The 26,754-nt window shown below is 41.6% G+C and overlaps 1 pseudogene; it reads right to left on the bottom strand.

Moving 5' to 3' along the window:
* The window catches only part of LOC144783309 (cytochrome P450 2G1-like), a 327,078-nt pseudogene that overhangs the window by 17,706 nt on the left and 282,618 nt on the right, over positions 1-26,754 (bottom strand).

Raw genomic sequence — 26,754 nt, 5'->3', positions numbered from 1 at the left:
ACTTTTTGATGTGCCACAATAAGTGCCAATAAGCATATACATGGAATGTTAAAGCCATCCGAGAGCAAGTGTATTTCAATGGCAACATATGGGGCAACTTTGTGGGGTATGGGTAGGTGTCAAACTTTGCAAGCACAAGTAAAAACGTTCTTGTGTAGACTCCTTGCTGTCCCCAGATCAACATAATCACATAATGTACATAGGGAACAGAGTATTAATTTCCTTGAGGATACAATACATATCTGTACACTAGTGGTGTGTCATAACAACTGGAGTAAGGCTGGCACTAAATTTACCTGAGAATTATTAATGATTGCTTAGTTTTAAGCCATTATGATAAGATTCCTTGCTTGGCACATGTATGATATGTATTAACGGAAGATGATGAGAATGTTTTTAATTAAAAGCCCAGCCAGTACCTTACAGTATAGCAAAACTTACTTAAAATTGATTTGCACACAAAAGTGACATAATAAGGAAATTTTATGAGACAAATAAACCTACTGTATCCCAAAATTTGGACGGGCCCTTATGTCAAGGGCTGCCATTATACTTGACACAGGTGATGGGATGCGCAAAAGAAATTCTATCTTACCAGGTTAAGGATGGGCATTCTGCACCAACAAGTTGAAATTTCGAAAAGAGATGCCTGGTCCAAACAATTACCAAAGTGCCCATGTGATGGGAAATCAAATCAGTCTACGCTGCATTTTATCCTCTTCTGTAAGTCTTACTCTGATATCAGAAAACATTTTATTTCACCACTGTTTTTAGGTCAAATATATATATTCTATGAAGAGACTTGTTATTTCCTGAGTACCCTTGCAACTGTCAATATTTGCTGTGCAGTTTCAGCCTTTATTACGAGTTTTATCATTAAAAGAAAAACACTAACAGTGTATGACAATTATTATATGAACAAGACCAGTAACATTAGTAAGGGCTGTTTATTTTGAGTATGAGTTTTCTGTACATTTATAGTATTATCTAACTTAACTTGATGAAGACTGGTTTCTGCTCATTTTAATCTAATAATTGTTTTATGAAGATATGATAACTACAAATGTTCAGAGTATTTAAAGTTCTTACATCTTGTACTTTTACTGAGAACAGTGTGTATATTACTCTTTAAGTTACGCATTGTGCTTTTAATGAATTACTTCTTGGCTGGTTACAATACTTATCTGTTCTTTTGTGGTCGCTGTACATACCTATTGCACTTTTAAAATGATTTATGTATTTTATGGATTATAATAATCTGACTAAAGATTGATTTGAATTTGAGTTGGCCTTGTTTGCTTGCCCTACTCCTACCTGATGAGTGTCTGTGCCTAAATGGGGGGAGGTTTTTTTATTTTAGTGTTTTATAGAGCGCACAGCTACCTCCGACGGAGGTGTCCCGGCGCTGAAGACCTTATCTCAGAGGAAGGAATGGGGGAGGAACGAGAGTTTAGATCTGGGAGAAGAACCAGGTCTTTAATTTTTTTCGGAAAAGGGGTTCTGAGGAGGCGAATCTTAACTCTGTGGGTAACTGATTCCAGAGTTTAGAGGTGACAACGGCGAAGGCCCTTCCACCCGTGCGTGTGAGGCGGAAACGGGGGGTAGTGATTAGACGTAGGTTGTTAGATCTGAGGTTACGCTGTGAATGAGAGAGTCTCAGTCTGCGTCGGAGGTATGCAGGACCACGGTCATTGAGGGCTCTGAAGGCCAGGGTCAGGGCTTTGAATTGTATACGCATTTTTATTGGAAGCCAGTGAAGTTTGATAAGGTGGGGGGAGATGGAGTGTCGAAAAGGAATGTTGTTGAATAATCTGGCTGCTGCATTCTGCACTCTCTGTAACTGGTTGATGAGATAGGCAGGTGCCCCCAAATACAGGCTATTTGCGTAGTCCAGGTGGGAGGTTATCAGGGCATGGACTACTGTTTTCCGGGAGTCAAGTGGTAGATGGGGAATGATTTTTTTTAACATGCGTAGCTTTCCAAAGCAGGCAGAGGTTACTTTACTGATTTGGGTTTTGCAGGAGAGAGCAGTGTCGAATTGGAATCCTAGGTTTCGGGCCGCTGGGACCGGCACAGGGGGAGGGTTTAGTTCGGATGGCCACCAGATATTGGGGGGTAGAGGAGATTTTTGATTAAAGAATAAGACTTCCGTCTTATCAGTGTTGAGTTTTAAGTTGTTCTCGGCCATCCATAAGGCAATTTTTACCATGCAGTTGCGGAAGTTGTCAAATGATTTTTCATCATGGTCTTTAAAGGAGAACACCAGTTGTGTGTCGTCGGCGTAAAAAGTCACCTTGACTCCACATGATTCCACAATTTTTGCTAGAGGTTTAAGGTAAACATTGAAGAGGAGAGGGCTCAGGGCAGAGCCCTGTGGGACTCCCCAGGTCAGTGGTTTTTTGTCAGAGAGAAACGATCCTAGCATCACTTGTTGGGTTCTGTTATTTAAAAAAGATTTTATCCACAGGAGGGGAGGGCCGCCAATCCCTGTCTCTTGCAGGCGAGTCATTAGTGTGTCGTGTGAGATGGTGTCGAATGCAGCGGACAGGTCAAGGAGTACCAGCATGGCCTCCTCTCCCCTGTCCGTGCATTCTCTAATTGACTCAGAGACTTCGAGTAGTGCAGACTCGGTACTAAAGTCCGGTCTGAAGCCTGACTGGGTGTCATGAAACAGGGTGTTAGATTCCAGATAGTCCGAAAGTTGGAGCTGGACTGCTTTCTCTAGTACTTTGGCGGGTTTGGGCAGAAGTGAAATCGGACGGTAGTTACTCAGACAAAGAGGGTCCATCCCCATTTTCTTTTGGATAGGGATAAGGAGCGCATGTTTCCAGGCAGCAGGGACCACACTGGTGGAAAGGGAGGAATTCCAGATTTCGAGAAGGGAGTCGATAATTAAAGGAGCAATGTCATTCAGGATTGAGGCTGGAGCAGGGTCTAGAGGAGAGCCCGACTTGCAGTCCAGAAATAATTTCGTAGCTTGTTCCTTAGTGAGAAGTTGGAATGCTGTAAAGGCCAGTTTGTGATTGTGGTTCGTGTCGGGACTTTTGGTGATGACCTTGCCATTTTGTTGGATGGTGGTTGCAATGTTGATAATTTTCTCTTCAAAGAAATTTGAGAGACTGTCGCATAATGTTTGCGACAAGGGGATAGGGGCAACGAGGGCATTGGGCTGTGTAAAGTCTTTGACTATATTGAAGAGTGTCCTGGTGGAATTCTTAGCTTTGGCAATGGTATCAGAGAAGTACGTGCTCATAGAGTGTTGTTTGAGTTTACGAAACTCTTTAAGGCCTTGTTTGTAGAGTGCCTTGGGTGCAGGGTCATAGCTCTGTCTCCCGAGACGTTCAAGTTTCTTACACTTGCTTCTATGTATCCTGAGTTCTTGTGTGAACCAGGGGGCAGAAGGTTTTTGCCTATTGGAGGTGAGAGGACGCATTGGGGCTATTTTTTCTATTGCAGAAGTGAGGTCATTATTTAGAGTGCACACAGCGGTGTCTAGGTCCTCCAGAAGAGGGCTGTGAGTCGAGGCATATATTTGTTCTAAGGCTGTAAGAGAGAGTTTGTGCCACTTTCTGCCATGAGTTCTTTTGGCGGCGTTGTGTTTAACAATTTGGGGTGGGGAGATCTGAAAAGGTACTAAGTAGTGGTCAGACCATGTCAGGGGTAAAGGGGGAGAGGTTGTAAGTTTCTCATGGTTAGAGAAAATGAGGTCAAGAGTATGTCCAGCGACATGAGTCGGGCCAGATACCCTTTGTAATAGATTAAGATTTTGCATTGAGTCCAGGAGAAGGGCTGCGCGATTGCAGCTGTTGACGTCTACATGATGGTTGAAGTCTCCCAGGGCGATGAAATCAGAGTGTTTGAGGGATAGATCTGCTGTAGTAGCTAATAACTCTTGAATAGCAGATTGGGGAGAGTTAGGGGGAACATAGACCAGGATCCCTGAGGAGACGGCAGTGGAGGAGTCTATGATAGAGAAGTATAGAGCTTCCATAGGTTTGGCGTTAGTGATTTTCCTGGTGGTAATTTTTAAGTGATTCTTTAGAATTACTCCTATTCCCCCTCCTGGTTTAGAGCCTTCGCGGCTAAATCCAGAGAATCTGTAGCCCGATGGGATAGCTAGAGCGATGTCAGGGTTGGAACTGTCTTTAATCCAGGTCTCAGTTAGGAAAACTATGTCCCAGGGTGACGAGGATAGTAGCAGCCAGATGTCGTTGGCGTGGCCTGGTAGTGAGCGGCAGTTTACTAGCCCCATGGAGTAAGTTTTGGAAGGGAGGGGGTTGGGGATGGGGTCGGCTGGTTTGCGTGGGCAGGTCCAGATGGGGTGGAGTAAGAAAGGGCAGTTAGGGCATTTATGTGAGAAGGGGGTGGGTAGGGGAAAGCAGCAAGGCGAGGGGGAAGAACAAGATAACTTACCTATGTCCATGAGTTGTGATTTGGACCAGGTAAGTGTCTGGGTGGCCGGAGAAGTGGCAGCATGGCCGGGCCGAGGCACGGAGCCGGCGCGGACGGGCGCAGACGGGCTTGCCTTAGGCGCGCCTTCGGCGCGCAATTGGCGCGCCCGCTGCGCTCGTCCGCTGCGCGGTCGGGAAGTGCACATGAATGATGTGCAAAGGGGCGTGGCCTAGGGAGATGGGCGTGGCCTCGAGGTGCCGAGCGAATGGCGGCAATCGGTGAGTCTGTCCACGTCAGCGCTAGAGTCCGCTGGGCGTGGTTGTGCAAAGTGGCAACAGAATAGGGCTTTTTTAAACACACAGTAATCACAATAAACACAATTTAAAATAGTCAGTTTTCGCGCTATCAGTCTCTTCTCCCGGCTTCCGCCTCAGGAGATGTGCAGGCTTCTAGGTCGCGCTAGTTATCAGCGCGCCTAAAATACACGGAGCAGGGGGCGTGGCCTAGGGAGATGGGCGTGGCCTCGAGGTGCCGAGCGAATGGCGGCAATCGGTGAGTCTGTCCACGTCAGCGCTAGAGTCCGCTGGGCGTGGTTGTGCAAAGTGGCAACAGAATAGGGCTTTTTTAAAACACACAGTAATCACAATAAACACAATTTAAAATAGTCAGTTTTCGCGCTATCAGTCTCTTCTCCCGGCTTCCGCCTCAGGAGATGTTCAGGCTTCTAGGTCGCGCTAGTGATCAGCGCGCCTAAAATACACGGAGCAGGGGGCGTGGCCTAGGGAGATGGGCGTGGCCTCGAGGTGCCGAGCGAATGGCGGCAATCGGTGAGTCTGTCCACGTCAGCGCTAGAGTCCGCTGGGCGTGGTTGTGCAAAGTGGCAACAGAATAGGGCTTTTTTAAAACACACAGTAATCACAATAAACACAATTTAAAATAGTCAGTTTTCGCGCTATCAGTCTCTTCTCCCGGCTTCCGCCTCAGGAGATGTGCAGGCTTCTAGGAATTAGAATTTAGTGGGCATGAACTGATATTTGGGGCTTGAGGTCTCACGGACTTCAGGCAGTATATGTTACCAGGATTACCCATGCTCCTCGGTTTCCTAGACCCCAGCAACCTCAACTATCATCACCCATAAAGTCCAAAAGATGGTGATCTTACAAATTGGTCTCCACCAGCCAGCAAGTCTGCCACTTCTGTGTTCTGAATCCTGTGGGTTACAACCTCTATCAGCTCTAGAAGTCTGGTTTGAGTACAAACTTTCTGATAAGACTGATTCAAATAAATTGGTTTGGTTGTATGTCAACATATCAAAAAAACATTGTGTTACTAGAATATCATAGTCAGTATATTAACAACCATAATATTGTGGATATAAGTAATTATAGGTAAGTATCGTTTTACTCTTCTTTGCTCTACATCTATGTACATCTACGTATCATGAAGATATATGTTCCATCAAGCTCATAAGTCTGTAGAAACTAGACTACTGAAGCACCCTTTTTCTTGGTCTGCCAATCACAGGGGACAGCAAGCTCCAAACATTTTCTAACAAAAGGCAGCATTAATTTGAAACCACTTGATCCAACTAGCAATGCACTGAGAGAAATACAGCGGTTGACTGCAAAAGCATGTACACAATTTAAATCCCTCTGCATCGCCTACAGAGTGCTCCTAGATAAAACCCTGCCTAACTCAAAAGCAGGACCAGCAAATATTTGCTGTCTGGGCAAGTGGGGTCCCCAAACACCACCAGCAAAGGTAAAGCAGCCATCAGTATCACATGCTAAACTTGAAACTATCTGAGATTAACATTATCTCTACGGTCATTTTATTGCCCATTTCTAGGCCTGGCCTATCTCTTTTTCAGACACTGCATCAGGTTGCAAGCATCTCCCTACTTCATTCCAAGCACTTAGAGGTGGATGTGTTTAACTGCTTCAGTGTGATACATATCATCACTAAATATTAAATAAATATTTTATAATAAATAAAATGAACGTTTGGGATTTCTACTTTCCAATGTCTCATGCTGTTAAAAAATAAAATGGTTCTTACCTATAGAGAAGGGCACAAATGCCTTATGTTTTTGGAAACAGCCATTCTCATCCAGAAAGTGTCCTGGATTGAAGTTGGATGGGTCTTTAAATTGTGTGGGGTCCCGAAGAACAGTAGTCAGCATGGGGTACACATCTGTTCCCTGAAAAGCAAAGAACGAGTGAAGTTATCAAGTTTCCCAAATGTAACCGTGTGGGTGTAATATGTGTGGGTTTCAGGTATAAAAAGTATGATCAAACCAGCATATCACAGAGTTTAATAAAACATATATTTAAGCATACTGAAGACTCAACCATGGAGTCGCACAGTATTAAAAAATCTTTCTTTATAAGTACCTGTGAATTTGATGATTAAAGGCAGACTCTGAGGTAATGTTTTGACAGTGAATCTGTGATCTGTGCATGTGGACACCCAGAGGCCGTATCATGAATTTATTTAACCCAACATTTCTCAGTTAGTGCTTTATTTTCAGATAGTACTGCTCAGAAAGACTGAGCATGGTTTACCTCTTTCTGTTTCCGAGCTGTGATATCTGAATATAAAGCAGTAACTCAGAGAAATATCGTGTTCTTTTTACACAATGCAGGAGCATAAAACAGGGGCTCCGCTGTGCACTATGCCGGAAAAGACCATCACATTATGGACCCGGCTCTTGCAAACAATGGATCCACAGACTCTTGAAAGGTAGACTAAGATGTCTTGTTTTAAATTGAAAATTGTTTTTTTTACCTGGAGCAGGTGAGTTATGATTTAATATGAATCATTACAAAACAGTGTTTGGTATCCCTCTTCTCAATGTAAAACTGGTCATAACTTTGACTGCCCAGTGATAATGATATGATAATGATAATGTTTATTGTTTAGTTCATTAAAACCTTAACAATATTTCGCATGAATAAAAGAGAGCAATAAAATATGTACGTACTTTTAAAACAAGATTTCTCATTTTAGGCTTTACATTCTCAGTAGTTAAGATCAATGATGTTCATGTACTTCTAATGAAGCTCATGGCCTGTACAATTAAAATTTCTTAATAATTCATAACATTTCCACATTCTACATTATTGTTAGAGTTTTCAATTTCCAAAGTCTTGTCCTAAGGATGACAAATTATCAGCTTGCATAACCTGTACAATAACATTTCTTAGTAATTCTACAGCATTGTTAGGGTTTCAGTTTTCAAAGCCTGGTCCTGAAGGTTAAGGATTTTGTTATATTCTATATTCAATGTTACACTGTATAAGTTGTCTCCCATGGATGTTACACTGCACTAACTATCTCTCTGGGTCAAAGTCAAAGTCAAAGTCAAATTTTATTATGATTTGGCTCTCGATGAGGGCCACATAAAAATACACACATATTTAACATACAAATAATACATAAGTAACATCATACGACAAAAAGAATAGCCACTACTTATCTGCAAGTAAAGCAATCATCAACATCTCCCTGAAATTCATTAATAAATATCTCAAATCTCTTTAAAATATTTAAAAATTCTGGAACAGAACATTTCGTTAGGGGGGCAATAAAGTGCAAGGAAGAACATTTTTACATTCACAATTCCCAATTGTAAACAGATTGGTTTTAACCATTTTTGGCGCAAGGGGCGCAATACCTGACAGATAAGCAATACATGGTTAAGATCCTGTACAGCATTATTACAAAAATTGCATAGTGAAGAAACCCCATACCATTTTGCTAAAAGCGAATTAAGTGGAAGCAAATTATGACGTAAAATGTACCATAATCTACGGACACCATGAGGAATATTCCAAATAAGATATTGTTGGGCTAATTTTGGTGTATATGTTGGAACCAGGGCTTCCCTTTCTTTTTGCTTCGGTTGGGCAAGTATATCTGACTTGAAACAAAGTGCCCAAGACATACTTTTTAGTTTCAATTTTAACTCTAATGGAGAAAGTAAAAATAACGTGCTTTCATCCAGTTCAAGCAGCGATACCGCTTTTCTAAAGTTTTTTACCAGCTGCGAGAACTCATTAAAGTTGCCCAATAGTTCCTTTTTTTAAATTTCACGTAAGGTGCCCGGTTTACCTCTGGCCAAACAGGCTACCCATCTCACAAGGGCAGCCAACCCCTGAGCCCAACAACTTCGAAGTCCGAATTCCAGCCTGCATGAAGATGTAGAACAAGCTGTATTAAATGAAGAGATTTTTCTTAGTACCTTTCCTTCCATTTTTTGCATGAAACCCCAGTGTTTCAACTCCACTAATTCCATTCCATAAAGGAGGGTTGCAGGAATTTTCGCTCTAAATACATCCAAACATAGGGAGAAATGCCTCTTCCCGGTAGCTTTATACAAAGAACATAATCCCATTCCATGGGCCACCGCTTTACGAGAATTATGTTCGATGTGAGGCTTCTCACCAAGATTAGCAGATATTATTTTGCCTAAAAACATATAGGTTTTAACCACCTCAAGTTTTTGTCCGCTAATTGTCCAATTATTGCTACTAGACCTGCATTTCTTCTTTCCGAAGATGCACATGATTTTACTTTTAGAACTATTAATTTTCATATAATGTGCTTCAGCAAATTGATTCAATGCGTGAAGACGATTAGAGAGACCTTTCGGGGTCAGATCTAAAACAAGTATATCGTCCGCATACATTAGAATCGATATAGCTGTCCCTCCAATTGTCGGGGCTAATCCCTCACAAACTGCAACAGAAGTTGGTAAATCGGCCGTATACAAGGAAAACAATATGGGTGCCAGTATACACCCTTGTTTTCATCCGTTCAGAGAGGGGATAGATTGAGAAAGACCCCTCTCACCGCCTTGTAACACCTTACACCATGTGTTCGAATGTAAAGACTTAACTAGATCAAGTAGGTATCCTGGCATACCCAATGCCGCCAACTTTCTCCACAGCGTTGGACGGTCCACCTTGTCAAACGCCGTGGAGAAATCTATAAATGCTACGTATACGCCACCACCTCGGACACGAGCATATTTGTCCATAATTACCTGTAGTAATGTTAGATTATCTAAGGTTCCATGCTCTTTTCGAAATCCTGTCTGTTCCATAGGTAAAATATTATTTAAATTTGCCCATTCCATTATTAACATTAATAAAATCTTAGCAAACATTTTTCCTATTGAGTCTAATAAGGCTATTAGACGATAATTAGAGGGGATGTCCCGATCACCTTTTTTAAAAATTGGGGATTAGGATACTTCCCCGCCAAGAGTCGGGGACTGTTCGTGATTTAAAGCACGCCAGAAATACTGGAAGAAGAATCCTACTCCAAATGGTAACATCTTGCTTGATTATAGACATGGGCAATTCATCAGGACCCATAGCCCCGGAAGAGCGCATGCTCTTTATTACGGTAGCTATGGATTGCTCAGTAGGGAGTTCCATTTTATAGTCACTATTTGGACCTGGGACCCATGGGTCCCCCCCTGCACCATTGGGCGCATATAAGGTGGACACAAATTGGGTCCAGATATCTTCTGTAATAACTATAGGAGTGGACGTTGTTATAGAGCCACATCCTTGCCTTATTATGGACCAGAAATCTCTAGAATTTTTACAAGTTGAAGCCTCTCTTAACTTGATCCATAAAGTATCTTCTTTTTCACTTTTTATCTTGGATCTCAATCTTACCCTCCTTCTTTTTAATAAAGCTAACTGATACTCATTTTCCCCCGATCTATTAAGGTATTGTTTCCTGACGAGTTTATTTATCTCCTTATTTAATATTAATAGGGGACTAGGAGAGAAATGTTTCTTTTTGGGATTTCCTATAGTCCTAGCCGTTGCGGTGACTTTTTTAAGGAGGTTTTCAAGAAAAAGGAATTCCCTACCTTGCCAGTAATCAAACTCCAATAGAAGTTGGGTAAGGATATTTTGTACATCCTTGCTATTAGCAAATCCCCAATAACATCTATCTGAGTTACACTTAATAGAGAAACCTCTATTCTTTAAGGACCAAAGGCTAGTTTCAGGGGGAATTAATGAGACAGTTATATTAATAATTTTATGATCACTCAAGGGGGAATGAGAGATCACCAAATCTTTGAGAAAGGAGAACGTATCAAAGTCCGTTATTACATAGTCCAAAATAGATTCACCCCTAATGGATCCATGTGTATAGTTAGCGGGAGTGTCTGAAGGCATCCTGCCATTTATGATAATTCCCTCTAGGGAACTAAGTTCCCCAAGGAGAATCTTGCCTCTTTTATTGGTTTTTATTTTAGTAGGCAGGAGTGCTTGAGGTATGTTATATGCTTCTTCCTTAGCTTTATTTCTAAACATGTCTAAAGAAGAGTTAGACACTTTACAATTTAGATCCCCCACCAATAGTAAGTATGGGGGGTGATCCACCTCTATTAGTTGTTTTACATAGGAAAACATACGTTTTAAAACTATAGTGAAGTTATCTTCCGGAGGAATATAGGCATTTAATATTATAAACGAGGACCGTTGAGCAGCGGAGTCCAGATTAGAAATGGTTATGGATTGGAATAGATTACTTTCGTCCTTATAGTGGGAGAATTGCCATTGTAATGCATTTGATAACAAACAAGCAATTCCTCCTTTAGCGTGGCCTTTTTTAGAGGGAGTCGCAGGAGCCTCCAAGACGAAGTAATCATTCCCTCCATATAGGAGATTTTTACACCATGTTTCCTGGATACATATCACATCTGCATTCAAAGAGAGTAGAAAATCAAATTTCTCGGGGCAATTAGACAAACCAGCGGCATTCCAAGAGACAATTTTTAAATGAGTGTTAAAGATGCGAAAATGGTCGTGGGTTTCTCGAAATAGTATTAGAGAGAACTCCTGGTAACCAGTTCCACATCGAATTGTCTTCAGTTAGAGGAATGTCTGTGCTATCAGGTAATGGAAATACCTGAGAGACCATTCGTTTACCTCTGGAGACCCAAATTTTTAGATCTTTATTGCACATAGGAAAATCATCCTGACCAGAGGCCAGCTTTGTATTTCTTTCGCTGGAGGATAAACACAAAATATTATTAACAAAAGGTAGCACGTCAATTCCTCTACATTGAAAAGCTTCCGCTTGTTGAAGAACTAAATTGGCAATTATTTTAGAGTAAAACTTTACCCTTGTTCGTTGCCCATTTATGGATCTTATTGGGAGAACTAAATCAATATCATTTGTTAAAACTAACTTTAAGCTTTCTATCTCTTTAAAGCAGTTAAGTAGCCAGGATCTATTCATTTTTAGATCTGAATCAAATAGTGGGAGAAAATCCAATGACAAAGTATCCACATTTAAAATAGGGCTTTTTGCTGATTGAGACATTGAATTCCTAACTACTTCAGTCTGTGGCCGAAAAATGGGTGCAGATGGATTAAATACCCTTGCTACTATCGGCGTATTTGTAATATCTTCGGTACTTATAGATTGGGGATCAGGAGCGTTTACCTTAGGACATGGAACTACCCCCCTCATGGTTGCTTCAGCCGGGGTACTCCCACATTCATCATTTGTGATACCTACAACTTCCTCCTTACCGGGGATATCTGGTAGTGGGTTGTAACCATTTTCAATAGAATCAGGCATTTCAGATGTTATGTGTTTTTGAAAAATAATTTGCCTGGGTCTTTTCTTTTTATATTTACGTATCTGTTTCCTGTTTTTCCCTCTTGTTTTTACTTTAGCAGCTCTCATAGTCCCCAAGGAACCTTCTGGCTCCTTTTTATCTTGTATAAAAATGGGAAAAAGATCATTACCCCCCATTTGAGACTCTTCAACCACATTATCTTCCTGCTCAGTCAACATTGGTTCTTTTCTCTGTAGCAAGGGAAATGAGGAAGATCGATTAGGGGGTTTATGGATATCCACCTCTATAGACAATACCAAAGGGGCATTTCCCCTCACATCAGTAGTGTTATCAACAACTTTTTGGACAACAGGATCAGGATTAATAGAGGTAATAGGAGGAGTAATCACATTCTCAACATTTTTAACATTTTGTGCCAGCAGTGCCTGCAATATCTCAGTAACCGAAGACAAAATACAGTCGGAGTTCACAGCAAATTTACCCATTAAAAGTAATATGGAAGACAGAATTTGCTCAAGGGCTATGAGTGACTCAGAGATGGGTTTGTCATTTTTTGGGTAGCTGGATGATGTAAAAGCGCAAATCCCCGATAGGTTAAGTTGCGGAGATTGCACATCACTCTGCGTAGAGAGGTTATCTGTGGATTTAATAGAGGGAGTGCTGCTATATAGTAGCAATCCAGAAGGCGTTTCTCCAATTGGAGTTTTATTAACCGCAAGATGAGACAAAGATGTCTTGTCCACATATCGACCGCAGAGTTCCAGATCAATACTGGTAGCTATTGAAACATCACCCTTATCTTCTTCCAAATTATCATTTCCCTTGATGGTATTGTGGTCCAAAGTTTGCGATGTTATTAACAAAGGATCAGTGTCAGCCACATTTACTGAACATGTAAGGAGGTTTACCTCCCTTGACTGACTCTGAGACCTTTTTGTTTCCAACATAGGATCAAACTGACAGTCTCCCTCCATATTAGAGAAAAGTTCCAACTTTGGTAATTGGTCAGTGTCAGATTTCATGGAAGCTTCTAGGGATTTATTCAGGCTTTTTTCCCAGATTTGTACCAGTTGCATCTGACCTTTCATAATATCACTATTGATGTGCTTTTTCCTCAAATGAATAGGTCCGGGAATTGTACCAGGTTTCTCCATTACAACTTTCCCGGAACGTAGTTTCTTTGCCTCCATAATACCGGAAAAGAATCTGGTCCTACAGCTGGATTCCCAGTCTTGAATATAAAACACAATTTAATATAATATGAATTCACAGGGGGTGAACACAAGGCTCGAACAAGCAGAGAACGTACTTTGTGACTATAATCCTATCTGCGTATTTGCATACCAGTAGAGTATAATAGGATAGGCAGCAATCAAAAGCAAAATGGAGTAACAATAAAAAATACCAGGGCCCAGCCCGGCCTACCTCGGCCACTGAGGGCCACAGAGGGCCCGCCCTTTGCCCGGGCTTAGCCCGGCGTCGCCCGCGCGCGTCCCGCGATGTGCGTTCCTACTGCCCAATTATCGCCAGGTGAGGGGGGCGTGGCGGGGCGGTGCTCCAGGGCCAGATGATTTGTGGATCTTGGAGTCTGTCTTAATTCACAGTCCGCCGACCAGCCAACTAATACGAGTGTTTCCAGCGAAGCCGGAAACGCGAGCAGTGGAGTTCAAACGCTGCACAAAAAGTTGAAACGCTGCACAGGAGTAACGATTACAGCACTGCCCAGTAGCGCTTTAAGACAGTAGCGCCAACAACGTCCTTTTCTTCCAACACGGGCTCTGCCTCCACGCACAGCAAAGCGGAGCTCAAGGTATCAGCAGTCACAGCGGCATTCACCAAGCTCCAGCGCGCCTACTGCCCAATTATCGCCAGGTGAGGGGGGCGTGGCGGGGCGGTGCTCCAGGGCCAGATGATTTGTGGATCTTGGAGTCTGTCTTAATTCACAGTCCGCCGACCAGCCAACTAATACGAGTGTTTCCCGCGAAGCGGGAAACGCGAGCAGTGGAGTTCAAACGCTGCACAAAAAGTTGAAACGCTGCACAGGAGTAACGATTACAGCACTGCCCAGTAGCGCTTTAAGACAGTAGCGCCAACAACGTCCTTTTCTTCCAACACGGGCTCTGCCTCCACGCACAGCAAAGCGGAGCTCAAGGTATCAGCAGTCACAGCGGCATTCTCTCTGGGTCATTCTTGTCATCAGGTCTGTGATGTCATGTATTAGGTTCCACATAAAATGTTATGCTTCAACTGAGAGAGCCAACTGACTCTGGACATGGATGTGCCAAGCAGATGATCAGCTGTGTAGTCTGTTATCTAATAAACTACTCTTTATGAACCCTTGCTGTGGAGTAGTTTACAACAGAAATTTGGCGACGATTTTGACTACACAGCAGAACCCACATCTCTTCAATTTAAAATTTTTCATCTGCATCCAATATTTTCAAGATTAATTCTATGAGGGAGTTCATCATCCTGCACATTTTTCTTCAACTGGAATTTCCTTCTATCAAGCTCTACTTTCCTAAAGTAATTATATTTCTTATTGAAATATACAAGACTGTCAATTTCTCTACAGTTTACCCTTTAAGAGAAGCTGTTTGTACATTTGAAAAGATTCATGTAAAGCAGTTGAAGCTATCGGACAGTTGAAGTGATCGGAGCTATCTTTATTTTCCTACTCTTGCTCTCGCCTTCTCCTGCTTTCAGCTGAAGTGTTTCTGCACAGCTGCTGCTTTTGCGCTTACCTGTTTTCGGACTGTAACCATCTGAGCAGTTGTCAGAACCGGACCCACTCTTCTATCAAAACCGGAGCCATTCTTCTGTTGCACCTCAGGATCTGCAGTGGGTGAACTTATATTTCTTTTTACCCCTTTTCTTCGTCAGTAGGCATTTCCAGTGCGCACCTCCCATAGCTGTTACTATCCAGGACACACAGGAGTGTCTCGTGCAGCATGAGCACCTGCATCATCGCAAGAGTTTTCTCGTGCATTTTCACCCTCCAACCAAACCTGCTAGTGACAGAGTGCCTCGCGCATTACCTCGAGACTGAGCCTCGTGCACCGCCGACCAGCCAACTAATACGAGTGTTTCCCGCGAAGCGGGAAACGCGAGCAGTGGAGTTCAAACGCTGCACAAAAAGTTGAAACGCTGCACAGGAGTAACGATTACAGCACTGCCCAGTAGCGCTTTAAGACAGTAGCGCCAACAACGTCCTTTTCTTCCAACACGGGCTCTGCCTCCACGCACAGCAAAGCGGAGCTCAAGGTATCAGCAGTCACAGCGGCATTCACCAAGCTCCAGCGCGCCTACTGCCCAATTATCGCCAGGTGAGGGGGGCGTGGCGGGGCGGTGCTCCAGGGCCAGATGATTTGTGTATCTTGGAGTCTGTCTTAATTCACAGTCCGCCGACCAGCCAACTAATACGAGTGTTTCCCGCGAAGCGGGAAACGCGAGCAGTGGAGTTCAAACGCTGCACAAAAAGTTGAAACGCTGCACAGGAGTAACGATTACAGCACTGCCCAGTAGCGCTTTAAGACAGTAGCGCCAACAACGTCCTTTTCTTCCAACACGGGCTCTGCCTCCACGCACAGCAAAGCGGAGCTCAAGGTATCAGCAGTCACAGCGGCATTCACCAAGCTCCAGCGCGCCTACTGCCCAATTATCGCCAGGTGAGGGGGGCGTGGCGGGGCGGTGCTCCAGGGCCAGATGATTTGTGGATCTTGGAGTCTGTCTTAATTCACAGTCCGCCGACCAGCCAACTAATACGAGTGTTTCCCGCGAAGCGGGAAACGCGAGCAGTGGAGTTCAAACGCTGCACAAAAAGTTGAAACGCTGCACAGGAGTAACGATTACAGCACTGCCCAGTAGCGCTTTAAGACAGTAGCGCCAACAACGTCCTTTTCTTCCAACACGGGCTCTGCCTCCACGCACAGCAAAGCGGAGCTCAAGGTATCAGCAGTCACAGCGGCATTCTCTCTGGGTCATTCTTGTCATCAGGTCTGTGATGTCATGTATTAGGTTCCACATAAAATGTTATGCTTCAACTGAGAGAGCCAACTGACTCTGGACATGGATGTGCCAAGCAGATGATCAGCTGTGTAGTCTGTTATCTAATAAACTACTCTTTATGAACCCTTGCTGTGGAGTAGTTTACAACAGAAATTTGGCGACGATTTTGACTACACAGCAGAACCCACATCTCTTCAATTTAAAATTTTTCATCTGCATCCAATATTTTCAAGATTAATTCTATGGTAGATTCTGGTGCTAGGATTACCATGATAACTGAGAAATTATTCAATGAAACTTGGGGTGAGAGGGAATTGTTTCCTCCTGATCGCTCGCTTGTCTCCTATGAAGGACGGAAAATTGAACTATTGGGTTTCATTGAAGATTTTCTTGTATTCAAGGGGAGGAGAATCAGGGGCACAATCTATGTAGCTGTCAAAGGTCTCAACATTCTTGGGTGGTTTCACCAGGGCCTTTTTGGCATGATATTAAAACCAGGAACAAAAGAACAGGTTTTGTTAGTTACTTGCGAAGAGGAGTGCACCAAATGGAAAGGTGAATTTCCTTCTGTCTTCAGTGATGGTCTGGGTAAAATCTCAGGTTTCAAACACAAAATTATTGTTAGGGATGGTGCCATCCCTGTGAAGCACAAACGTAGAAGTGTTCCTTTTAGCATCAGGGAAGACCTCAATAAGGAGTTGTTGAAACTATTCGACAAGGGTATCATTGAACCTACTGAGTCTTCCCTTTGGTTGTCTCCCCTTGTCGTAGCACAAAAACATGATGGTCAATTGTGCGTGTGTGTGGATCTCAGGTCACTCAACAAAGAGATCTGGGTTGATTCACACCCTTTGCCCAAAATTACTGATCTATTCACCAGCATTAAAGAGGCACGTGTGTTTTCAAAGCTTGACTTGGCTAGCGCCTACCATCAAATAGAACTTCATCCTGACTCAGGTGCTCTTACAGCGTTTGTGTCTCCTCTCAGAACATTTCGTTATCGGAGGAGGCCTTTTGGATTAGCCTCTGCTGCGTCAGTGTTCCAGAGGGTGATGCAGAACATGTTGAGGGGTGTAGAGGGAGTCCTATCTTTTCAGGACGATGTTCTTATCTATGCAAAAGATAATGATTCACATGATGCTTCTATCAGAAATGTTCTTGAAATTTTCGAGAAAAGTAGTGTTTATGTGCAAAGAAATTGAATATCTTGGTCATCTACTGTCACATGAAGGAATTAAACCCAGACAAGGGTTTGTTGATGCCATTTTAAATGCTCCTACACCAAAAGGCAAAACTGGTGTCAAATCTTTGTTAGGTTTGCTGGAATATTACTCAAAATGTATTCCTAATTATGCATCAATGGTTAGGCCCATAAGTAATTTGCTCAAGTGTACCTCTAAATTTGTGTGGGATGAAGGGTGTGATCGAGCTCTTAAAGAAGTCAAGAGTTCCTTGAAACATAGTGATGCTCTTACTCCTTTTGACCCGGATTTACCTTGTAGCATAACTGTAGATGCCAGTCAGGTTGGTCTGGGGGCTATTCTCACACAACAGAATGGTGGTCAGGAAAATACTGTTGTTTTCCCTTCAAGAGTGCTTAGGAGTGCAGAAGTCCAATATTCAGTAATTGAAAAAGAATTACTAGCTTGTTTATGGGCCATTGATAAATATCGGCCATATGTATGGGGAAGGCGCTTCAATTTGATTACTGATCACAAACCACTTGTTTCGATTTTATCTTCTGGTCCCAGTAAATGTTGTATGCCGAGGATTACCAGAATGGTCAGTAAACTACTTCAATATCAGTTTGAGGTTTCACAAATCTCTGGGGGAAAGAACACCGGGGCAGATTTTTTGTCACGGTTTTCTCAGAGCAATGGGTCTAGCGAAGGGACCAATTTTCAAGATTTAGATGATGAAGATACTGAAGATTGCTTTGTTGCTTCTTTAGATATTCCTGTTCTTGCTGTTGGTTCTGAAACAGATTGGAGGACAGCACTTTCAGGAGATACTCTTCTACAAGAAGTATTCAAGTTTGTCAAAAATGGTTGGCCAAAGGAGACATCTTTGTCTAGTGTACTTCAACCATATTGGAAAATTGAGTCTGAATTATCAGCAGAAGATGGTTTGCTAATGAGAGGTGATAAACTTATCCCAACACATTCTTTTAGACCCACAATTATCAAAGAAGCACATGAGGGGCTGTTGGGAATTACTCTCACAAAGCAGCGTGTACGTCAGGATTTCTGGTGGCCCAGTATGGATAATGAGATCAGTCTAACGGTTGAAAATTGTTCTGTGTACTGCTGATCAGAAAAAACATTGAAAGTTGTTACGCCACCTTTATCTCCTATTGAATGTCCGCCTGGTCCATGGGTAAAAGTAGGAATTGATATAATGGGGCCATATGAAATCCTACCTTTAGGAATGAAGTACATACTTGTTTTGATGGACTACACATCCAAGTGGCCTGAGGTTAAGGTGGTCAAAGAAGCCAGTTCCTCTGCTGTTGTCAAGTTTCTCAATGAAATATTTTTGAGGGAAGGGTTTCCACAAATTTTGGTTTCTAACTATGGGACCCAATTTTTAAGTGAAGAATTTCAGTTGTTTCTTAATCTAGTGGAATTAAACATCTTAGAGGTTCTCTTTATCACCCACAGATTAATGGTCTCGTGGAGAGAATGAACAGAGTTGTGGGTGAGTGTGTGAAGTGGGCTGGTAATGGTAAACATGATGTTTATTGCTTGCTTGAACGCATGTTGTGGTTTTATAGAACAACACCTCATTCATCTACCAAAGTTTCTCCATTTGATGTATTAAGGGGAAGAAAGGCTAGCACTACCTTTAATACAGGATGGATGGGGATATGGATAGACACTCTAAAAAATGTTGAATCTCTCATGGAAAAGGTTAAAATCAATTCTGGTATTGCACAGGAAAAAGAGAAAAGTTGGTTTGACAAAAAAAAGGTGTCAAATTTGTGCCTCTTGTTATTAGTGTTTTTGTTCGCATTAAGAATTCTGTTCACACCAAAAAAGGGAAATGTAAATTTGGCGAACCGGTAAAAATTATTAGAATCTGTAACAATGCTGTTCAAGTTGAGAGTGGTGGTTGGTGGAATTTATACAAAGTAGTCAAGACTAGGTCTTGTCCAATTCCTATTGTTCCTAAATTGAATAAACAGCAGGATTCCAAAGTATATATCTTTGGGGAACGTAGGATGAGCTCAAGAGCTCATGTTACTCCACATAGGTTTCGTGATTAATATTGTATTGTATTCCATTTATTTAAGTATGTTTTATTTTGGGTTTTTTTGGTTTGAAGGAAAGGAGGTATGTTATATTCTATATTCAATGTTACACTGTATAAGTTGTCTCCCATGGATGTTACACTGCACTAACTATCTCTCTGGGTCACTGTTGTTATCAGGTCTGTGATGTCCTGTATTAGGTTCCACATAAAATGTTATGCTTCAACTGAGAGAGCCAACTGACTCTGGACACGGATGTGCCAAGCAGATGATCAGCTGTGTAGTCTGTTATCTAATAAACTACTCTTTATGAACCCTTGCTCTGGAGTAGTTTACTACAGATTTTTAACAGCTTGCAGTTCATTTGAGGGTCTGACGGATCTAAACCTTTTTTTATAACCGCTCTGCATGTCCTTATTACTCTGATGTTTAGAGCTTTTCTTCATAAAGTGACTGGTGCTGTATAAAATTTGGGACATGTGCAGATTAGATTAATAAAGCCCTTTTTTTGCTACAGCAGAGTTGGCCTGATGTAAGCCCTTTGTGAACCCAGCTTGGCGGGTAAACAATCCAATGTAATTTTCCAAAGCGTAGGGCCATCAAATGTCTTTTTCGATAAACTGAAAAAGTAATACTTAAATAAGGTGCCGCTGCAAGTCTCATCGTTTTTAATCACCATCCATGCATGCGATCTCAGGCTGAAGGTATTTGTATCAAGTAACTAGGAGTGGAAATTTGCTGTTTTGTTTATTACTCATTTAAAGGTAGAATAAGGAAGATTATATTTCTAAAGCTTGGCCATGCAAGTAGTTGTGTGTGATTTCTGGAGATATTGATTATATACTGTTTTTTATCATTTTCAAGTTCTGTCCAAAGGGCCTTATTGAGTATGGAGGCAGCTGTATTCTGTTTCAATCGGTACAAAAACTTTATTGTGGTGTACATTCTTCCTATTGTTCAATTTTTTAGGCCAAGTTCATGTCGCACCTGGGCTGGTGAGGCTGGCTGATGGATCTAAAAAACCTTTTTATAGGTTGTGACTAGCAGTTTGTTCAGAAGTACAGAGCCTTCGCCCTGTAGAGCAATGCTGGCATACGTTATTGTTGGAAGCTTTTTTGCCGATATCACTGCAGGCAATGGTTTGTTTGAAGACCCCTTCAGTTTTTTTGTCAGTTCTAAAGGTGAACACTAATGCACTAGTTCTCTGTGACATATCATTTTTCTGCTTATAATGGTTTAATCTATTATCCATGTAAAATCCCAGGTGTTTATCACTGGTTACTTCCTCTGATGGTTTACCCTTAAGCCTGATATTCTTATTGGTGCATGAGTAATTGCTGATGAGCATTGTTTTGATTTTTGATGTGTTAATTCCTAGTTTGTTAGTTGTCATATATTTAATCATTTCTGTAAGAGACCTTCGGAGACCGATCTTAGTTAGGTTCATTAACACCACATAAGAAAGATGCAATAATGATACCTTTCCCAATTTTGGTGGATAAGAATTGATCTTATCAAGCTGTTGTGTCAGATCAGACATACATAGATTAAAGGTGTGGTGCCAACATGCATCCCTGTTTTAAGCCTTTGTTTGTGTTCAGCTTTCTTGATCATCTGGACACATCACCCAACTTTATTCTTATCCATGCTTGGGAGTAGAATAGCAGTATACCTCTTAATATTCTCTCAGGAATGTTGCACGCTCACAATATGTCCCACAGGTGGTGACAATCCACACTATCAAATGCTGCCTTTAGATCTATAAAACAAAGTTGCAGTTGCTTCTTCCATTTGCATTTGTACGTTATTAATGAATGGTTGTGATCGTCCCAATCCCTTTTCTAAAATCCACCTGGGTGACCAGAATCAGGTCGAACTTGTCTGACCAATGAATCAGGTCTGCTAAGATCAGAGAGGCGCAGTGCTTTGCTTCTACATCTAAAAGGGCAATTAGCCTGTAATTCGATTGACATTTTCTATATCCTCCTTTGTAGATCGGTGTGATGATTAAGCCTTGCCAACTAGATGAAATCTGATTGAGTAGCTCAACTTCTTTAAATAGTGGGGTTAGTTGGTTGCCCCAAAAAGATGGATCGTGTTTGAAAATTGCTTGCACGATACCATTGGGCCGTGGAGCTCCATCTCCTCTGCCTTTCCGTATTGTGTTTGTTATTTCTTCTGCTGAATAAAATGTCAAATCTGTTTTTACCTTTAGACTACAAATGTCATCTTTTCTGTAGGTGGAATTGTCTGCTTTTTCTATTGCAGCCACTCAATCTTGTTGATTGAAATTGTCCGGGTGCTTCTGAGCTAGTTATTCAGGGTTTGTGATCTCCGTAAATCTTTTTGTTAGAAAATTGGCTCACTCATGTTCTTGTACATTTGAGATTAAGGCGTTCACTGGCCTATTTAAATTATTTATCATTTCCCAAAAGGTGATAGAGTTGGTTTTTCTGGCACTGTACAATAATTTTGACCAGAATCTATTGTTTCTATTCCTTTTATCTTTCCATTACTTCTTATTGTATTATTTCCTCAACTGACTTGTGGTGTCCCCGCCGTTTGGTCTAAGTCCATTGTATTTGGTCTCCTGATGGCTTTCTTTAGTTCACGTTTCAGGATTTGAACTTCACTTTTTAATTCCATACAGTTTTTATTTCTTTGTACCTGTTTTTGTTTTTCTGAAATTAATGAGGTAAATTTTGATGAGAAGTTTACCCAAGCTTGTATTTTGTTTTGACCCTCATTTCCACTCTCTTTTATTAGTCCTTTATATGTTTTTTGGAGCCCCTTTACAGTTTCATTTTTCCATTTAATGTGTTTTAGGTCAATTGAATAGATGTTTTCCTTGATAATTGGATTGACCTGAAGTTTGGTAAAACTTAAGTTGAGATGAATATGTTGATAAGAGTGGTTACTCCTATTGGTATATGCGATGGAGAATTGGGAGAGAAAAGGCATCAGTGGTAATGAGATTACCTCATAATCAAATCTGGATCGCATCTTCTCTCCATGATATGTATGTTTATGGGGGTATCACTAGTCGATATTCCATTTATAATTCTCATTCCTATATACTCCAATGCCTTTACCAGATGTTGACCTATGTGGTCAGAATGGGTTGTCTTAATTGGTTTTGAGAATGAACATTCCAGAATATGTTGTCAGCATCTAATTTCTCGTCTTCGTCCGGGGAGTCGATTAAATTAGAATTAAAATCGCCTGTCAGCACTATATCCCAAGAGGGGTAAGTGCACCATATATCCGAGATTGTGGCAATTAATAGGGCGTTAAGAGCTTTTCTCTTTCTTGCCTTTGAATGCTCATCTGTATTAATCAGCAGTACTTGTCTTGATTTAGCAGAGATGTGTGGAGTGAATTTAATTAATTGCACATTGGGGCCAGAAGAGTCTATCTGCTCCAATCTGATGCTTAGTGCTGCGGATACATAAACTGCCAGGCTCCCTTTCGGCCGACCATATTTGTTGGTGTTTGCAGCAGTTATAGTGTCATGTGTAAAACCTGCACGGGGCATGTCCTCCAATGCCCATGTCTCTTGGAGGGCTATATTGTCACTTGTTTCCCCCACCTTGTGGAGGTCTGCCATCTTCCAGCCGTTTTTGTGCTCCGGCTATGTTCAATGAAAAAAGATGAATGTTTCCATTGTTGAGTTTGAGTGGATGTCTTTCCATGGGTCAGTTACCCTTAATGTCAATAAGGGTGCCTGAAAGCCAGCGCCATTGATTTTGATCTAATCCTATGTTCTCCTTCTGAACTTTATGTGTGCTACACCTCTGTGTAGTGGTTGTACTTTTTCCTCTTGCATTCTGAAACACCGGGTATACCTGAAATTTCTCTTGTGTTTGTCCTGATCCATGTTTTACTTTTTAAGAGTGGTTTTCAGTAATGGGTTTGGGGTAACATGGTATAATGATTTTAGATATTTTTATACCCCATGCTAAAATTATGACACAAATTGTTGTACAAAGTTCATAATGAGCTGGATTTCATCCTCTGACTGCCATGTAGTGTGCATTTGTTCTTTGTTTTTTTGTTTCCCTATTGGAAGGAATTCTAAGGCCAGAAGGTACTTTGAGGCCAGATGGTTTAAGGCTGGTATTTCTGCTAGCACTTTTAACATATTGCCACTATTTAGAATATCATGCCGTCCCTGAGATTTGTATTCAGGTGTTAAAATTATTTGCTGCATTAAGGATCCATGCTCTTGTTTTTTTTCCTGAGTTAAGTCTTTTTGTTTTCCTTCTGTTATGCTAGACTTGTTAAGAGTTTGATTATTGTTAGAACTGGCTATTTCTGGTAGGCTAAGGCTAACCCCAAAGCCAGGCAGAAACCACCATTCTAGTCAGGGCGAGGGAGTCACACGCCAAGATAACCCCTGCTCACCCCCTTGGTAGCTTGGCACGAGCAGTAAGGCTAAACTCGGAGGCAATGTGGAACTACCATGGGCATACATATTCCCCATTCATTCCTATGGGAGGGCAGGTTACTCACCACACATACACTGAGAGCTCACGCACTTTACACTGTACCACAGTGAAAAAGTGCGCAGAGGCCTAAAATCACCAACACCAGGTCACAGAACAGGCTAGGAAAAAGCAAAAAGTCTTGGGGTGAACCTGCCAAAAGGGCCAGGTCCAACAATTATGAAATCTGAGATTTCCGTGTTGGGTCTTGCTGCTCTTTCTTGTGTTATATGTTGGGGCATGAATTGAATGTGAGGCTGCCTGTTTGGCCCTTTTCTGCTTGCTGATTTTATTCTGCTCTGGGCAGCCTGATTCAATCTCTTGATTGTTTACCCATGACAATTTCACTTGATTACTATCCACTGTGCTTGATTTATCATAGTTTTGAATGTAAACCAAAGATTTTCCTGTTGGGGGACTACATGCCCTCAACTCTTCTAGCGCACCTCTTTGGACCATTTTAGACCACCCTTGCTGAGTGGTATCCCCATTCAGTGAGTCGTTTTGATTTGAGGCATTAGAGACTTGTTTCTTTCACTCTACTCTTTCTAGCCGATCATTGGGCTTAAAAGTTGTTCCATGAGGCATGATACCCGAGATAGTTGTGTGTGGTATTTGAGCCACTATTTCTACTTCTGCCTGTTCTTGTTGGTGTATTACTTTTTTCTGTGTCTCTTTGGTTCTTTCTTCCCTCATTGCTCTTTCCCTTGATATAGTCTCCAAGCCTTCCCGGGTGCATGTGATTGTTTTTTCTCATTGTCCAGGACCTACTGCAATATGGAAAATAATTCCCCTTGGTTTACTTTGATTAATTTCTTCTAGGCTACCTATCTCCGTGTCCCATTCATTTTGACTTCCGCTAGACGTGTCATCAGAACTTGTTGAAATTACGATTGGGTTCGTCTTGGCATTAGTCACCCTTGTTGAGCTGAATGTAGGAAATACTTTAACTACTTGCTGTTGTATTTGCTGTGATGTTTTATTTCTTGCTTTTCTTTCACGCTTTTTAACATCTAGTTCGCTTGGCTGTTTCATATTCTTCCAGAATTACTGTGTCTGGGTCAGCCTGCATAATCTCTGGGAGTACTGCCTTTGTTTCCGGATGTCTTTGTAATTTGCTTGATATTTGTGTTGGCTTCTGATCTTCTGCTGGCAGGCTTTGTAGGGGAATGTATTCCTTATGCTTAGTGGCAGTGTGCATGCTAGAAGCTAAGTTCAATTTTTTATCATTAGTATGTGTTCTAATAAAGCTGGTAGTAGGCTCAGTTTGATCATTATGGGGCTACAGGCACAGGATCCTTGCTCTGGTGAGCATATGGATTGCACTCTTGTTATTAGGTTGGTAAGGTTATCCAACTTTGTATTTATCCCTGCAGTGTGTAAAGCTATGATATTCACTAACTCAATTTGAATGTCCAGCTTATCCGACTGCATAGTAAGTGACTCGGTAGCCTGTAAAGTGTGTAGCAATGTTCTAAAGAGGTCCAGATGGTTGCTTGAGTTGCTAGGGTTTTCCTCTTGTGTTGCTTTTGCTTCCAAGCTTATAGATTGATTTTGGTTAAATAATTGACTGATTTCCTGAAGTGATTGAGTGAGATTTTGTTTTTATTTTGCATAATACTTATGCCGTTTATTTTCATGTTGCTTTGTATTGAGATGTTTTGCGCATCTTCACTCGCTGACCCTATTTTTGCTTCTATAAGTTGTGAGGATTCCTTGTTAGGTGTAGGTTTTATAGATCTCAACCATGAATTGTCTAATCCTTCTGAGTCTTCTTGCTCTATCTCATGTACCTGTACTTCTATTTTTAGTCCTTGGGATGTTTTGTGTTTTGGTATGGCCCTAGCAGTAAGTTATTTTTTTTGGTCTGTATGTAAATTCGTTGTCAACATTTTAAAATTATATTTATCCCTCCATTGTCCCCTTCAAGCCCAGGCTGAGATGGACAGATTACTTCAATCTTACTTTCTGCTATGTCATCAGTGTTGTTATTTGAGCGCTTAACTATTTCCTCTATGTGTGCTTCCTTATTTGAGATTAGTTTGCCGTTGCAAGTTTTCCTTATTTCCTCCTTTGTGGTTACCAAGTTTGTGCCTGCAAGGCCTACCAAATCACAACCACGTGGGTATCATTGGTTGTTTGAGTTTTTTACACTATGTGGAAGGTCATTTTGCATCTCTATTATGGTTGCACGGTAGGGGCTAATGGCATCAGAAGGTCTGATATCTCTCAGGGCATTGAGTACATATGGTATTGGGATCTTTGTGGAAGGAGAATCTAGAGCTTGTGTTCTTATTTCCGCTTTTATCTGTATTCCCAAACATTTTCAGAATCAGCAATATTAAAGGACTCCTTTACATATAACTAGGATATTTTGCCTTACCTGTTTTTTTATATCTGTTTTTTTGGACCTTGCTTCAGGTAGTTGGTCTTCTGATGCAGCATCCTCCTGACCCTACCAAATCTCATCTTTTCTTTTAAGTTTCTGGAAGATAATCTGACGTTTGCCTCCAGGCCCTGTCTGTCCTATCAGTCCTGTGGCTATGGAGCTATATGTATAATTGTCTGAGGCCTTTTTCCTTTGGGATTATATTTGGTTTATATTCCATATTTCTTTATTGCATTCATTCAATTTGTGCTGCACATTGAGTTATAATTCTTAATAGGTCAACCTCCAGTCTTGGCTGCTCTACTTTTCTTTCTTTTTTTTTTTAAGACCTTTATTGCGTCAATAGGAGTGGTACACAGCTTGTGTGCCTACAACCTGTAGTATACAGGCCGGCAGCGCTTTCAAAGAGTGTCGAGGCAAACAATACAATGCTATCAGGGGAAAAACTCAGGGAACACAGCATGTCGCCTACAACCCAACAGGGCCGGCCGCGTGAAAATGTATCACAAGCAGGTAGGACTATCGGTCACTGCTATTTCAATAGTGTAGAGAAAGTAAACAGGCAACCTATGAGGTCTCATTTTACAATGACTCATAAATCTGAACAACAACT

This window comes from Lissotriton helveticus, chromosome 9 (genome assembly GCF_964261635.1).
Source record: "Lissotriton helveticus chromosome 9, aLisHel1.1, whole genome shotgun sequence".
Classification (NCBI taxonomy): Eukaryota; Metazoa; Chordata; class Amphibia; order Caudata; family Salamandridae; genus Lissotriton; species Lissotriton helveticus.
The sequence above is the reverse complement of the archived record's forward strand: the minus strand, read 5'-3'. Positions and strand labels throughout refer to the sequence as shown.